We start from the raw sequence: 18,201 nt of genomic DNA, 5'->3' as shown, positions 1-18,201 counted from the left end.
TTACCTGGTGGATCCATGTTTTTAGGAGTATCTGTCCTATAATGATGAGTGATATGCTGCCTTTCCACTGGTATATAAATGTTGCACATTGATGTGGATCCAGTGTTTTTTGAAAGGCTACTCTGGTGGCATTGAGCACTCGTCTCTTGCTGAATATTGTAACAAGACGGGAGTAGTGTGACCAATACACATTTTGACATCATACATATTCTGTCTATTTTTTTGCACTTTATGCTGGTCAGATTAATCCAATTTGGACAAGATATATCTTTACACTCCGTTATACCCAGTTATCTGTAAGGGTATTTTTGTGGTGGTATATATTGCTATGCTACACCCACCATATATTGCTATATAAAGCTGTAATAGCAATCGATTTCTCTTTTTTTCTTTTTATTATTTTTTTGTATTTCATTTTTCAATTTTTTTGTGTTTTTTTTTCACGGGTATCGGAGGTGTATTTGGGACATTATCTTTTGTCTATCCTTATTACAGGGACTGTTAGGGACCCTAGGGTCAGCCGCCGAGGAGTGGGGGCGCCTACCGCAGAAAATTAGGGTGCCAACCTCCACTGTTAGGTAGTTGTCGGTATAGGATTGTACTTCAGGGCTCACCAGGTTTCTTGTATTACAGGCCTTTTTTAGGGATTTAAAAGGGTGAGCCGTCGAGGAGTGGGGGCGCCAACCGCGGAAAATTAGGGTGCCAACCTCCACTGACAGGCAGGATTTATTGTAGTCCGTTATAGGGTTCTTTAGGTACACTTTGTACTTTTTTACTATATGTGATACATAAAGTCTTCTATTTTTAACTATTGTGATTAAAAGTTATTTTTTAGGGATCCTTGTTTTTTCTGGTTTGGTTTTCACGTTATTTACGGTAACATTATTTCTCCTAGCTTATATCTCTTAAGTCAGCCGACACATGGGTGAGAAATACCAAAGGTTTAATTGAATGTGATCGACCTAAATGTGGTTTGTGCAAGTATGTGCCCAATACAAAAATGTTTCATCTACTAAACAGAACAATATAATATTGGACGTCTCATTAGTTGTATCTCCACACGTCACTGACATCATACAGTGTGAAGCATGTCCACTGCAACATGTGGGAAGCACGGTCAGAACCTTAAGTCTCCGCATTGGGGACACGTAATACATATGAAGACTCCTGGGAGTCTATACTCTGGGGAGAGGAGACCAAAATAAATGTTTTTTTTTGGAACGGATAGCTCCAAAACTGTATAACATTGCAAAGATGAGAAGTACAATGAGAAATGCATGGTACATACATTATACATCAGGGGTGTCAAACTGCAATCCTCAAGGGCTGCAAACAGGTCATGTTTTCAGGATTTCCTTGTACTGCACAGGTGATAATTTAATCACCTACACACATATTGATTACAGCACCTTGTGCAAAGCTTAGGAAATCTTGAAAACACGCATGGTTTGCGGCCCTCGAGGAATGCAGTTTGACACCCCTGTTATACATGGTGGTTGCACAAGTGCTGCTGGTGTCAGGAGCAACATTTCATTGATGGCAAAAAAAAAAACACAAAAATTGAGCTTGGTTTGAGTTGGTATACATGCATCACATAAACACATGTTCACATTGGCCATAAAACATACAAAACCTACGAGAAACAAAATGAGCAAAAACCCTGTAAATAAGTAAAAAGCAAGTGCATTTAAATAACACAAAGTTCTTAGTACTACTGTTTTTGATCAAACGTAGCATAAAAGCCATCCCACCGTCAACAAGGTGACTGATCGGAATGGTCCTACACTGTCTAATATTAAAAACCTTACCATGTGTCAGAGTTGACCTCACTGTGTGAATAATGGCAGATAAAACGACCGGGTCCCAACCTGTGAACACCAACACCAGTCTAGGGAAGCCTTTAAATGTAATTTCCAGCTCAGGAGAGGGAGGCCACACCCCGGCTTACACAGAATGCAAAAATACAGAGTAGAAACACAAAAATTGAGCTTCGTTTGAGTTGGTATATATGCAGCACATAAACGCATGTTCACATTGGCCATAAAGCATACAAAACCTATGAGAAACAAAATAAGCAAAAATTCTTCTGTAGCATTAAAAGAGGTCTGGATACACATGATGAGAGCATTATACTGCCTCTGTACAAATCCCTAGTTAGACCGCACATGGAGTACTGTGTCCAGTTTTGGGCACCGGTGCTCAGGAAGGATATAATGGAACTAGAGAGAGTACAAAGGAGGGCAACAAAATTAATAAAGGGGATGGGAGAACTACAATACCTAGATAGATTAGCGAAATTAGGATTATTTAGTCTATAAAAAAGACGACTGAGGGGCGATCTAATAACCATGTATAAGTATATAAGGGGACAATACAAATATCTCGCTGAGGATTTGTTTATACCAAGGAAGGTGACGGGCACAAGGGGGCATTCTTTGCGTCTGGAGGAGAAAAGGTTTTTCCACCAACATAGAAGAGGATTCTTTACTGTTAGGGCAGTGAGAATCTGGAATTGCTTGCCTGAGGAGGTGGTGATGGCGAACTCAGTCGAGGGGTTCAAGAGAGGCCTGGATGTCTTCCTGGAGCAGAACAATATTGTATCATACAATTATTAGGTTCTGTAGAAGGACGTAGATCTGGGGATTTATTATGATGGAATATAGGCTGAACTGGATGGACAAATGTCTTTTTTCGGCCTTACTATGTTACTATATAAGTATTGTTTACTCTGCAAACCAAATCCGAGCCAATCTGCTCTAGACCAATCTGACTAGTATATGTATACACTAACTAGCATAGCCAGCTCCTATATAAAACTTAACCCTTAATCTATATAATATCTAAAAGACAAATAGCAACCAAACAAAATAAAGTGCTCATAAATACCAGTGCACGTAATAAAATGGTAGTCTCACCCAGTTGTTGATTGCTGATTTCCAAGATTGGACCTGGATTGGTGAGACCGAGATAGAGAGAAAAAGGGGGGGGGGGGGGGCTATATCTATCATGGGCACCATAAAGTAGATTTACACTTGGGTACTGCCCTTGTTAGGGCGGGTGTCTCCTTGCAGAGGGCACGACAGGGAAGTCAGACCCCGAGAATTCTCCCCCCTTTTTCTCTTTACCTCGGTCTCACCAATCCAGGTCCAATCTTGGAAATCAGGAATCAACAACTGGGTGAGACTGTACCATTTTATTACATGCACTGGTATTTATGAGCACTTTATTTTGTTTGGTTGCCATTTGTCTTTTAAATATTATATAGATTAAAGGTTAAGTTTTATATAGGAGCTGGCTATGCTAGTTAGAGTAGCTATATAAGTAAAAAGCAAGTGCATTTAAATAAAACAGTTTCATTGATGGCATCATAAATTCACAGATGCTCTGCTCTACAGTGAAAGAGAAGATGCTGCCATCACTCCATGCTCTTGGTAGACCTGCACTTCTCCAACATGACAATGATCCGAAACACATTTAAGACTGCTGTTGTATTTCTGAAGAATAAGGAGTCAGGATAATGTAAATTTCCATGGTCTGAGAGATTTTTGCACGTGTGACCATGGTCCTAGGCAGTCAACCCCCCTTCTTTCTCCCCCCACTGCATTCGCTGGTATAAAAACACTATGCAACTTGAAACTAATGTGTGAGCAGGGTGTGGCTTTTAAACTGCAGACAACCAACCCTATAGGGCCACTCATTCCCTTCTCCCCTTGGGCTTGGAATGCCTTTGTCTCCAGACTACAAGAACGTAAATAACAATCAGATCAGTGCATAGCATTACTCAGCCCCTTAGTGATGTCACAAACCCAGAAGTAATAGTTCCTGCACATAGCCCAGCCTTCATTCTTGACTGGGACCTTAATGCACGAAGACCCTTTGTCATGCATTGTGATGTCTGGATCCTCAACCAGCATGGCTAGCGTGCAATGACCTAAGCAAAATGTGCGTGTGCTCTTCTGTTTTAATCCTTATTTTATTTGTAGTTGAAATGTACATATGATCGTCTCCTTTATATCTTTTTTTAATATTTTTGTAAATACTGCCTAATTTTTCATGGAGTAAAATATTTAATTGCTAGCTTGTCTCTTCTGCTCTATACGACTGTGCGTCCTCTGAAGTGAATTGCGCTACTGATTTGGGTTGTCTCCGGACCCATTAATCGGCGCTGGTGGCAGCATACTTTGTGCGATTGGGAATCTTTGCAGCGACGACGGCGTTGATAATTATTGTTTCGGCCTGTGTGAGAGTAGTTATATTGCCCTCGCGGCAGAGAGCCCAATATCCAGTACATAGCAGGCAGCCTTTCTGGCGATTAATTACCTTAGTCTGACCTGAAGGTAAGGGGGCGCCAAAGAGCTGAAGGCTCCAAACCGGAACTGGGATATAGATAAATCCCCTTCAGAAGGATCCAGGGGCAACCAAACAACCCTGGTTCATGACAAATTGGTGTAAGTAGTGGGGAGGACGATAAAGATATCCTCCTCGGGATCCCTGACACATTGGTGGGACCCGTGACCTAGTGTTGGCAGCACGGTGTGAACCATGACATAAGATGAAAGTGATTCAGTGGCCAAGAGTCTTCTGGTCTGAACCCCACTGTCAAGAAAATATTAGATATTGAGTAAATATCAGAAGCAGCCAGCCAGGGCCTCCTGTTGCATTTCCTTGGTTTGTGAATGACATGCTGCCCCATCTCCATTAGGTTTGTGCAATGTAAACACGAAGCCCCCATGTGCAGACAGATAGCTGCAGTCTTTTCCCCAGTATGCCTATGTGTAATTCTACCCCATCTTCCCCGGCTTCCTTCCTCACAGCAGCTGGCAATACTCATGCCTGGTTAAAAACAGTTCTTCCCGTCAAGGATCCACATGGTTCTTTGTTTATTTAAATTCGAATTTAACAACACACAATAATCCTAGAGGCAGGAAACTAATATTTTTAGAATCTGCATAATTGAAGCTACACAGAGCAACATTTTGCAGCCTATGCGCTCAACAGAAGCAGAGAAAAGGGTTTCTGCCTTCCAGTTCCCCGCAGGTAGGCCATGCTTGGTCTTAACTGAAAAAGAAATTCGTAAGCAAACATATGATAGCCCTGTCATCATTCTCCTCCCCTCATCCACATGTCATACCAGTGACTGAGATGTAGTAAATTCTTATCTTACTACTTACTTATCTTACTTATTTTGTAACTGTTTTGTATATACTGCATTTTGTCTCCTTTTGTAATATCTTTTGTATTTTTGTAAAAACTGCCTATATTTTCTGGATTAAATCTATAAAAAGTACTAGTTTCATTTTCCTTGCTCTATGAACTAACTGCCACGTCCTCCACACTAAATTCCACTACTTTGTGGGTGGGTTCCTGACCCGATATTAGTTTTAATATCAAACGAGCAGCTGGTGGCTGCAAAGTGTTCTGGGGAATTTAGGAGACCCTGGCAGTGACGGAACGGAGGTTTATGTGTGTATCTCCTGACAGAGACTGGGGATAAACATATCGCCTTCACTGCAAAGTGCCCAACAGGCAGTACACGACAAGGCAGCCTTTCTGGCGACTACTTATCCTAGGTGCAGTTCCCTGACTGGCCTGAGGGTAAGGGGGCGCCAGAGAGTTGCAAGTTCCTAACCGGAACAGAAAGTGGGATAGACAAATCCCTGACACCCAACAAACACCTATGGTGAATCCTGAAGAGACAAGTTGTCATCACTCTCCATCCATCATCCAGGCAAAAAGAGAGCTAGTTCTTGAAGAAGGAAAAAAGATAGATGATGTATTATGTAACCAACTTGTCCATTCCATTCCTAGAATGACTTGATGCTGTACTTAAAAATCATGGAAACCATAAAACATAGCTTTTGGGGTGCACTCATTTTTGCATCAACTAATTTAAGTAAAACTGAAGATTTTGTAATGAAATTTATATTATTAACCCTACTTTTATGTTTTTATTTAAAAAAAATGTTCTATGAAACTCAGTGTTGGCAATATTTTAGAAATTGTTCTTGTTTTCAGTGAGATATTAATTAAAATCTTACCGATCAAAGGGGGTGTACTCATTTAGGCTGAACAATGTTTATTAACATTTAAAAAAAACAGAACATAATTACAGTTTATTTCCTGAATGCCTTCTCTCGTGTTTTACAAGACATGATTTATGCTTAAAAGATTTCCCACATTCTGAACATGAATACGGCTTCTCTCCTGTGTGAATTCTCTGATGGGTAATAAGACTCTCTTTACCTATAAAGCATGCTCCACACTCTGAACATGAATATGGTTTTTCTCCTGTGTGAATTATCTGATGTATAATAAAATTCCCTTTATCTAAAAAACTTTTCCCACATTCTGAACATGAATATGGCTTATCTCCTACATGAATTCTCTGATGTTTAATAAGACCCCCTTTATCTATAAAACATTTCCCATAATCTTAACATGAATACGGCTTCACTCCTGTGTGAATTCTCCCGTGTTTTACAAGACTTGATTTATGCTTAAACGATTTCCCACATTCTGAACATGAATACGGCTTCTCTTCGCTATGACTTCTCTCATGTTCTACAAGACTTGATTTATCTGTATAGCATTTCTCACAGAATGAACATGAATATGGCTTCTCTCCTGTGTGAATTCTCTGATGGGTAATAAGATTCCCTTTATCTATGAAGCATTTACCACATTCTGAACATGAATATGGCTTCTCTCCTGTGTGAATTCTCTGATGGGTAATAAGACTCGCTTTATCTATAAAGCATGCTCCACATTCTGAACATGAATATGGTTTTTCTCCTGTGTGAATTCTTTGATGTCTAATAAAATTCCCTTTATCTAAAAAACATTTCCCACATTCTGAACATGAATATGGCTTCGCTCCTACATGAATTCTCTGATGTTTAATAAGACCCCCTTTATCTATAAAGCATTTCCCGCATTCTGAACATGAATACGGCTTCACTCCTGTGTGAGTTCTCTCGTGTGTTACAAGACTTGATTTATGCTTAAAAGATTTCACACATTCTGAACATGAATACGGCTTTTCTTCGCTATGACTTCTCTCATGTTGCACAAGATTTGATATATCTGCAAAGCCTTTATTACAGAGTGAACATGAATACGGCTTTTCTCCTGTGTGAATTCTCTCATGTTTAAGAAGGTCTGATTTCGCGCAAAAAGATTTTTCACATTCTGAACATGAAAATGGTTTCTCTTTGGTATGACTTCTCTCATGTTGCACTAGATTTGATTTACTTGTAAAGCATTTCTCACATTCTGAACATGAATACGGCTTTTCTCCTGTGTGAATTCTCTCATGTTTAACAAGGGCTGATCTACATGTAAAGCATTTCCCACATTCTAAACATGAATATGGAGTCTCTCCTGTGTGAATTCTCTGATGGGTAATAAGATTCCCTTTATCTGTAAAGCATTTCCCACATTCTGAACATGAATATGGAGTCTCTCCTGTGTGAATTCTCTGATGTATAAGAAGTTTCCCTTTCTTTGTAAAGCATTTTCCACATTCAGAACAGGAGTATGGCTTCTCTCCTTTGTGCTTTCTTTGTGTTAAAAAAACTGAGCTTTTTGCAAGTTGCTTGCCACACTGAAATCTTGTATCCACTTTGTCACCTGGAATTGCGGTAATAATGCGAGATTGTTCAGGAGAGGGTTCCCCATGATTAGGAGGATTATAAAAAAGTGAAGAACTGTAAAGTCCAGGAGGTCCATGAAGGGTAATGAGGTTTTCCCCATTACAGTGCTTCCTGATATCTTCTTTTTTACAATTTAGTGATAAACCGTTATTCTCACAAGGATTTCCTGAGGATGAAGGAATGAAAAAATCACATCTAATCTACAAAACAAAAGAGATTTCTAAATATATTTTATAGAACTTACAATTAAAAACACCAGTCAGTGAAAATACAGGTAATAAGGAAGACAACGACATGCCACTTGACAAACAGTAAGATTTTTAATATTAGAATTAGGACTGTCCCAATTTCGGTCACCGTAACGTGGTTGGATGGCTTTTGCATTTTTTTTTTGTTATCAAAAAACATGTTACAGGGTATATACACTAGATTCCTTGATAGGGCGTTGATCCAGGGAACTAGTCTGATTGCCGTATGTGGAGTCGGGAAGGAATTTTTTTCCCCAATGTGGAGCTTACTCTTTGCACATGGGGTTTTTTTGCCTTCCTCTGGATCAACATGTTAGGGCATGTTAGGTTAGGCTATGGGTTGAACTAGATGGACATATAGTCTTCCTTCAACCTTAATAACTATGTAACTATGTTAACTAAGTAACCTATATTATTTTTATGCACTATTGCTGTTTATTTATTTACTTCTGGGTATTCAATCATTGTTTCTGTCTTTGTTTTTTTCTCCTGTGCAGTGGCCAGTGTGAACATGCACTTAATTGCTGCATGCTCACCGGTCTATATCCCAGTTTATACCTTTTTTATATGCCATAATATTAGCACAATGATGGGTAAAGTGAATACCAGTTATAAACAGTTGACAATGGCACAAGTTTCACGGGTTTACCACGACAGAGGAGCCAGAAGACCGCAGTGTCTGATTTCTCATATTCTTGCACTGATTAGCAGCACTTCACCTTCATATTAAACGGTGTAAGTTTCTTTTTAGCAGTGTAGGGGTTAATCTGCTCTGTTGAGAGCTCCTAGAGCATTTAGGCTCTCAGCTGTGCACGGTTAGCCCCTCCCATCCCCCTATATAATCTGGGCCCTGGCTAGCAGAGGTAGCTTATACTGCATGGCGGAGGTTTTTTGGTAATTGTTACTGGAAAAACGTTTGGTGGATTTACCTGTAACTGTTGCTAGGTTTTCAGTGTGTGAGAATTCCCTTTCTTCTCCTACTTTGGTTTTACCCCATCCTCCACTCCCCCATGCATTCCTGTTTGTGTGAGTTTATTTCTATGTTTGGTATTTTCATTTACCCTTGTTGGTATTACCTGGTTACTCTTGTTATTGTATTACAGTTCACTACCAGCCCCACCCATGCAAGAGGGGAGAAGGGTACAGACTGAGGGCGGATAAAGGAGGTAAGGCAAGGTACGTGGCCCCGGCCTTTTCACCATCAGAAGTAATCCAGCGAACAGGGCGAGCTAAGGCGTCCCTATGGTTAGGGACAAGGAAGGAGCGCCTGCTCCCGGGAGACCCAAGAACAGAGTCGTGACAGGAGGCATAGAGAACAAATAGACATTTCTTAAAGGAACCAGTCATTTACCCCTTTAATGTACTACCATTGCCATGCACTCCCGTAGCAAGCTTTCTATCATGCCCTTAGTGTATAAAAGTGTACATGCAATTAAAAATGGAATTTTAATATTTCAGTACCATATACAAATGAGATTGACTAATCACAAAGATGGCTCTAAATCCAGGAGCAGTCAAGCTCCAGCAACTGTAATCATGTCCTCAGTTTGCATGATAGGAAACCTTAGAAGCCTGCAATAGCACTAAAGGCACATTAACCCCTCAGGATCAAGCCACTTTGTACATTATAGTAACATAGTAACATAGTTAGTAAGGCCGAAAAAAGACATTTGTCCATCCAGTTAAGCCTATATTCCATCATAATAAATCCCCAGATCCACGTCCTTCTACAGAACCTAATAATTGTATGATACAATATTGTTCTGCTCCAGGAAGACATCCAGGCCTCTCTTAAACCCCTCGACTGAGTTCGCCATCACCAACTCCTCAGGCAAGCAATTCCAGATTCTCACTGCCCTAACAGTAAAGAATCCTCTTCTATGTTGGTGGAAAAACCTTCTCTCCTCCAGACGCAAAGAATGCCCCCTTGTGCCCGTCACCTTCCTTGGTATAAACAGATCCTCAGCGAGATATTTGTATTGTCCCCTTATATACTTATACATGGTTATTAGATCGCCCCTCAGTAGTCTTTTTTCTAGACTAAATAATCCTAATTTCGCTAATCTATCTGGGTATTGTAGCTCTCTCATCCCCTTTATTAATTTTGTTGCCCTCCTTTGTACTCTCTCTCTAGTTCCATTATATCCTTCCTGAGCACCGGTGCCCAAAACTGGACACAGTACTCCATGTGCGGTCTAACTAGGGATTTGTACAGAGGCAGTATAATGCTCTCATCATGTGTATCCAGACCTCTTTTAATGCACCCCATGATCCTGTTTGCCTTGGCAGCTGCTGCCTGGCACTGGCTGCTCCAGGTAAGTTTATCATTAACTAGGATCCCCAAGTCCTTCTCCCTGTCAGATTTACCCAGTGGTTTCCCGTTCAGTGTGTAATAGTGATATTGATTCCTTCTTCCCATGTGTATAACCTTACATTTATCATTGTTAAACCTCATCTGCCACCTTTCAGCCCAAGTTTCCAACTTATCCAGATCCATCTGTAGCAGAATACTATCTTCTCTTGTATTAACTGCTTTACATAGTTTTGTATCATCTGCAAATATCGATATTTTACTGTGTAAACCTTCTACCAGATCATTAATGAATATGTTGAAGAGAACAGGTCCCAATACTGACCCCTGCGGTACCCCACTGGTCACAGCGACCCAGTTAGAGACTATACCATTTATAACCACCCTCTGCTTTCTATCACTAAGCCAGTTACTGTAACAACTCTGCTGGCATCACAGCATGGCCTCACATCTCTCACACAATCTTACCCACTGCTCCAGGCCATGATGTGGTTTCTGTTTCATGCCAGCTCCATGTTCTGTGTCTCTGCTCTCTGCATGCCTCATGGCTATGTGTATAGGGGGCCGGCGCCTGAACTCTCTGGTTCTTATAGGAATCAGGTGCATCTGTCTAATCAGTTCCTGACCAATTACCAAGAGGCCTCCTGTATATAGTGCAGCTCCACCCTGTGGTCTGGGCCTGTGCAATGTGTTAGCTCAGTTTGTTTCTTGCTTCTGAGTTTGCCAGGTCTTGCTCTGAGTTACTCCCTCTCTGGAGGCTTTTCTCTGTGCTATTGCCTTGATCTTGTAGTCCGCCCTCCAGGAGGCAGAATATCCTGGTCCCTGTGTCTTTGTCCCTGTGTCTTGTTCCATTGCCTTGTCTGTACTTTGTCTTTTCTCGGTCTCCTTGTCTGTGGCTTCCTTCCCTGCTTTGTCTTTCCTTGTGTTCTCAGTCTGCTTACACTCCGCACTCTTGCGGCTCTGCACTCAGATCTTGCTTTGCACTCTCTGGCTTTGCTCTGTGGCTCTGCTCTTTGCGGTTCTATCTGGCTCCGCTCTTTGCAGTTCTATCTGGCTCCGCCTCCTGTGTTTCAGCACTTGGCTCCGTCTCCGCTCTTGGCTCCGCCTCCAGCGTCTCCGCTCTTGACTCCGCCTCCAGCGTCTCCGCTCTTGGCTCCGCCTCCAGCGTCTCCGCTCTTGGCTCCGCCTCCAGCGTATCCGCTCTTGGCTCCGCCTCTAGCGTCTCCGCTCTTGGCTCCGCCTTCAGCGTCTCCGCTCTTGGCTCCGCCTCCAGCATCTCCGCTCTTGGCTCCGCCTCCAGCATCTCCGCTCTTGGCTCCGCCTCTTGCATCTCCGCTCTTGGCTCTGCCTTCTCCTTCTCTTCGTTCCACCTTCTCCTCGTACTCAGCCTCCTGCGTTTCTGTTCTTGGTTCTAGCTCTTGTGCTTTCGCTCTGCATCCGCTCTTGCGGTCTTTCTCTATTTGTTATTTAGTCCTCTTGTCTGAACAGGTTCCTACCTGTTTCACATACCTGCCTGCAGACCGGTCCCTACTGGTTCTTCCTATTTTCCAGCCGTACCCGCCTGTCTACCAGAGAGCCAGCCGTGTCCGCCTGCCTGCCAGTGTCTGTTGTACCCATCTGCCTGCCTGTGTCCCAGCCGTGCCCGCTCCGTTCCTTAGTGGGATCAGCAGCCACAGCCAGACATCACCCTGGAGTGGCACCTGGTAGCTTCCTATTGCACAAGTCTGACCTCACCATCAGAGGCTCCAGCGAACACCTAGGAAGCTACTTAGTTACGCCCCTTCCAGGGAAGTTTGGTCTGTGGTCCAGTGGGGCCACACCCCCGTATGCCCGCGCCAACCAGTCTGGGCGTGTGCGTGACAGTTACTAAGCCATTTACACACATTTTCCCCCAGACCAAGCATTCTCATTTTGTGTACCAACCTCTTGTGCGGCACGGTATCAAACGCTTTGGAAAAATCGAGATATACCACGTCCAATGACTCACCGTGGTCCAGCCTATAGCTTACCTCTTCATAAAAACTGATTAGATTGGTTTGACAGGAGCGATTTCTCATAAACCCATGCTGATATGGAGTTAAACAGTTATTCTCATTGAGATAATCCAGAATAACATCCCTCAGAAACCCTTCAAATATTTTACCAACAATAGAGGTTAGACTTACTGGCCTATAATTTCCAGGTTCACTTTTAGAGCCCTTTTTGAATATTGGCACCACATTTGCTATGCGCCAATCCTGCGGAACAGACCCCGTCGCTATAGAGTCCCTAAAAATAAGAAATAATGGTTTATCTATTACATTACTTAGTTCTCTTAGTACTCGTGGGTGTATGCCATCCGGACCCGGAGATTTATCTATTTTAATCTTATTTAGCCGGTTTCGCACCTCTTCTTGGGTTAGATTGGTGACCCTTAATATAGGGTTTTCATTGTTTCTTGGGATTTCACCTAGCATTTCATTTTCCACCGTGGAGAAGAAGGTGTTTAATATGTTAGCTTTTTCCTCGTCATCTACAACCATTCTTTCCTCACTATTTTTTAAGGGGCCTACATTTTCAGTTTTTATTCTTTTACTATTGATATAGTTGAAGAACAGTTTGGGATTAGTTTTACTCTCCTTAGCAATGTGCTTCTCTGTTTCCTTTTTGGCAGCTTTAATTAGTTTTTTAGATAAAGTATTTTTCTCCCTATAGTTTTTTAGAGCTTCAATGGTGCCATCCTGCTTTAGTAGTGCAAATGCTTTCTTTTTACTGTTAATTGCCTGTCTTACTTCTTTGTTTAGCCACATTGGGTTTTTCCTATTTCTAGTCCTTTTATTCCCACAAGGTATAAACCGCTTACAGTGCCTATTTAGGATGTTCTTAAACATTTTCCATTTATTATCTGTATTCTTATTTCTGAGGATATTGTCCCAGTCTACCAGATTAAGGGCATCTCTAAGCTGGTCAAACTTTGCCTTCCTAAAGTTCAGTGTTTTTGTGACTCCCTGACAAGTCCCCCTAGAGAAAGACAGGTGAAACTGTACAATATTGTGGTCGCTATTTCCTAGATGCCCGACCACCTGCAGATTTGTTATTCTGTCAGGTCTATTAGATAGTATTAGGTCTAAAAGTGCTGCTCCTCTGGTTGGATTCTGCACCAATTGTGAAAGATAATTTTTCTTGGTTATTAGCAGAAACCTGTTGCCTTTATGGGTTTCACAGGTTTCTGTTTCCCAGTTAATATCCGGGTAGTTAAAGTCCCCCATAACCAGGACCTCATTATGGGTTGCAGCTTCATCTATCTGCTTTAGAAGTAAACTTTCCATGATTTCTGTTATATTTGGGGGTTTGTAACAGACCCCAATGAGAATTTTGTTACCATTTTTCCCTCCATGAATTTCGACCCATATGGACTCGACATCCTCATTCCCTTCGCTAATATCTTCCCTTAAAGTGGACTTTAGACAAGACTTTACATAGAGACAAACCCCTCCTCCTCTCCGATTTTTACGATCCTTTCTAAACAGACTGTAACCCTGTAAGTTAACTGCCCAGTCATAGCTTTCGTCTAACCATGTCTCGGTTATTCCCACTATGTCAAAGTTACCTGTAGATATTTCTGCTTCTAGTTCTTCCATCTTGTTTGTCAGGCTTCTGGCGTTTGCGAGCATGCAGTTTAGAGGATTTTGTTTTGTTCCAATCTCCTCGCTGTGGATTGTTTTAGAAATGTTCTTAAAGTTAAAGGGAACCGGTCACCTCCAAAATGTAAGTTAAAGGGAACCTGTCACCCCCAAAATCGATGGTGAGGTAAGCTCACCGTCATCAGGGGCTTATCTACAGCATTCTGTAATTCTGTAGATAAGCCGCCGATGTTACCTGAAAGAGGAGAAAAAGATGTTAGATTATACTTACCCAGGGGCGGTCCCGCTCCGATGGGCATCTCAGGTCCGGTACAGCGCCTCCCATCTTCATTCCATGACGTCCTCTTCTGGTCTTCACGCCGCGGCTTCGGCGCAGGCGTACTTTGTCTGCCAGAGCAAAGTACTGCAGTGCGCAGGAAAGGTCAGAGAGGCCCGGTGCCTGCGCACTGCAGTACTTTGCTCTGCCCTCGACAGGGCAGACAAAGTACGCCTGCGCCGGAGCCACGGCTTAAGACCAGAAGAGGAAGTCATGGAATGAAGATAGGAGGCGCCAGAGCGGACCAGAGACACCCATTTGACCGGACCAGCAGCGGGACCGCCCCTGGGTGAGTATAATCTAACATCTTTTTCTCCTCTTTCAGGTAACATCGGGGGCTTATCTACAGCATTACAGAATGCTGTAGATAAGCCCCTGATAACAGTGAGCTTACCTCACCATCGATTTTGGGGGTGACAGGTTCCCTTTAATGGCCAACCTCATTTGACGATTCCAGTGATTCTAAGAATGTTTTTTTGTGACATATTGTACTTCATGTTAGTGGTAAATTCTGGTCATTATTATTTGCTTTAATTTATAAAAATATAAAAAAAATTAACTAAAATTTGAGTATTTTGCAGTATTCAAACTTTTAAAATTTTTATGTGCTTAACCCCTTTCTGACATCCGATGTACTATTCCGTCCATGTGACCTGGGACTTAATCCCCATGGACGGAATAGTACGTCATGCCCTTTAATGCGACACTGCAACTTAAAGTCGCGGTGATCGCATTAAAATTCCGATGCCATCTTACCTCAGGGAAGATGGTGTCAGGGAAGATGTGTAGGCATCCCAGGCTGCGTCCTCCCCCATCCGGCCTCCCGATCGCTGTGATTGGCTGTTCAATTCTGAACAGCCAATTGAAGCCTTTCTCATTGGCTGAAACAGTGAGGTCCCAGGCTATGATCGAGTACCGATGTACTCGATCCTAGGCCGATGCCTGGCAACGCCAGGCATCAACCAAAACTGCTTAGATTCGGACGATCGCACCAATCGCAGGGCACAGCGGTGGTGTTACCGCGCGGTGCCCTGCAGATCTCTCTTCATCCACCCCAATCCCCCCAGATCCCCTTCCCCCTCTTTTCACCCCCCTCCACCTCCCTTTGCGTCGCCTCCGTGCGGACATTTAGCAGCCGCCGAGCGTTGATTGGTGGCGCAGTTCACTGATCAACACTCGTGCTCGCTTTTTTTTTTCCCTCAGCCCCCTTAGCGCCAACTCCGTACGCACATCCCAGAGCCCCCGAACTTTGATAAGTGAAGCAGTTCACTTATCAGAGCTCGTGTCGGCTGTGTTCCTTTTTTCTTCCCCCTCTCCTTGCGCCACCCCCATGCGCACATCCAGCAGCCGCCGAATTTTGATAAATGACGTAGTTCACTTATCAGAGCTAGGGCCTGCTGTTTTAGACTTTTCTTTTCCTTTTAGCTTTTTCTTTTCAGATAATTTGCACCAATCACAGCGCTATTCATTGGAAGAGGCCTATGCTTTCCTTGCCTCCGACACTGATAGCGACGGAGAGGATCCCACATTTCATGAAGATGAACCAGCGCACCCCTCTTTGGACCCCGTATAGACCTCGCCCCCCGAAAATTACGAGCCACCGATTCTTGAATTTGTGTCAGAATCAGGAATCGAGTTTGACACCACCGACTCACAGAAATAGACTTTTTCAGAGTCTTTTTCTCTGAAGATTTTGTTAATCTCATGGTGGAGCAAACTAATTTATATGCTCGGCAATTTTTGGCGCAAAACCCCAGTTCATCATTTTCTAACTGATCTCCTGTGGACGCAGTTGAAATTATACAGTTTTGGGGCCTGGTCCTTCATATGGGGCTCCTGAAGAAGCCAGAACTTCGGCAATATTGGAGTGCTGATATTTTATACAATACTCCAGTGTTCCGAATGGTCATGGCTCGGATGCATTTTAAGGCTATCCACAAATTCCTGCATTATACCAAAAAATATTTAGAATTGAGAGTCCTCAGTGGTTGATATCTTTTATCTAGCTACTGGCTAACACGGTAACAAGATATACATCTTTCCTGTATGCATTATACCGATAATTAATTAAACACACTGTGATACCAAAGTATCATATAAAATACTAATGAGAGTGTCCAGACTATATTAAGATACCCAGAAATCACCAAATGTGCAAAAAATGTAGTGTAGCACTACAAAGAGCTAAAAAAATCGTGCTCATAACATAGTAAGGCCAAAGATGATCACAACAGAGAATATGAATATATAGATGTTTATTTATTTAGTGGCGATTAACAAACCATAAAAATACAGAATTAATAAAAACCAAATAATTTAATATATATGTATTTAATATATTTTGTGCACATATCAAATTTCATAATATGGCAGGCATCATATGTATTGCACCCATAAGGACTCTCTCTCTAAGTGGAAGACTAAAAATATAATCAAACCAGGGGCATTAAGTGTGTGTTATACCGATAATGCACAGTGTCCCCCACGAGATGACCCCAACTTTGACCATCAGTTCAAAGTTCGGCCAGTCATCGAACACTGCAGTAAAAAGTTTGCCGAAGTGTACGTGCCCCAAAAGGGACATCTGCGTGGATGAGTCCTTGGTTCATTTTAAGGGACGGCTCGGATTCTGTCAGTACCTGCCCAGCAAGAGGGCCAGGTACGGAATTAAACTCTACAAGCTGTGTGAGAGTACCTCAGGGTACACCTACAGCTTTAGAGTGTACGAAGAGAAGGACACCAGGATTGAACCGCCTAAGTGTCCCCCTGTCCTGGGAGCGAGTGGGAAAATTGTGTGGGATTTGGTGCACCCACTGCTGGATAAAGGTCATCACCTCTACACCGATAACTTTTATTCCAGCATCCCACTCTACAAATCTCTCTCTGCGAGAGGTACCGCAGCCTGCGGTATTGTCCGCAAAAATCAGAGAGGCAGATTGGGCAGATGCTCATAAGGGGTGACAGCAGAGCCCAATGTAGCGGCCACCTGCTGGTGGTCTAGTACAAGGACAAGAGGGATGTCCTTCTCTTGACCACCATACACGGTGATGGCAGCGCCCTCGGCACTGTATGGGGTACCTCTACACAGGTCAGCAAACCGGACTGCATACTGGTGTACAACAAAAACATGGGGGGGCGTTGATCTCTCCGATCAACCCCTCCAACCGTACAGTGCTTAGAGAAAGGCCAGGGTGTGGTACAAAAAGCTGTCCGTGCACATTGTACAAATGACAATGCTCAACGCTTTTCTGCTTTCACGATGTGCATACAGCACCCATACGTCGTACCTTCATTTCCAGGAGATAATGGTTAAGGCCCTGATATTTGGCACTCAGGAAGGAGCGGGCCCCAGTACTTCTGGAACTGAAGGTGCTCGTATCATACCAGGTCAGCATTTCCCGGGGGAGGTCCAGCCAAGTGGAAGAAAAGGTAAGTCACAAAAAAGGTGCAGAGTGTGCTAGAAAAGGGGAATACGCAAGGACACCATCTATCAATGCGACACCCTGCCCCGAAAAACCTGGCCTGTGTATGAAGGATTGCTTCAAATTGTACCACACCTCCATGCACTACTAATTTACTATCTAGATAAGTTCCTTGGGGGGTGTAGTTTTCAAAATGATGTCACTTGTGGGTTTTTTTCTTACTGTTTAGGCACATCAGGGGCTCTGCAAATGGAACATGACGCCCGCAGACCATTCCATCAAAGCCCGCATTCCAAAAATGTCATGACTTCCCTTCTGAGCCCCGACGTGTGCCCAAATAGTATTTTTACCACACATATGGGGTACCAGCGTACTCAGGACAAATTGGACAACAACTTTTGGGGTCCGATTTCTCCTGTCACCCTTGGGAAAATTAAAAATTAGGGACTAAACGATCAGGTTTGTGAAAAAATATGATTTTTTATTTTCACGCCCGGGCGTTATAAACTTTATTGAAACACTTGGGGGTTCAAAGTTCTCACCACACATCTAGATAAGTTCCTTAGGGGGTCTAGTTTCCAAAATGGCCTCACTTTTGGGGGGTTTCCACTGTTTAGGCACATCAGGGT

The 18,201-nt window shown here is 42.8% G+C and overlaps 1 pseudogene; it reads right to left on the bottom strand.

Moving 5' to 3' along the window:
* Nucleotides 1-6,059: 6,059 nt before the first annotated feature.
* The window catches only part of LOC138657472 (zinc finger protein 850-like), a 122,071-nt pseudogene continuing 109,929 nt past the window's right edge, over nt 6,060-18,201 (bottom strand).

The sequence above is a fragment of the Ranitomeya imitator genome, chromosome 1 (assembly GCF_032444005.1).
Source record: "Ranitomeya imitator isolate aRanImi1 chromosome 1, aRanImi1.pri, whole genome shotgun sequence".
NCBI lineage: Eukaryota > Metazoa > Chordata > Amphibia > Anura > Dendrobatidae > Ranitomeya > Ranitomeya imitator.
This window is presented reverse-complemented; position numbering and strand designations above follow the sequence as displayed.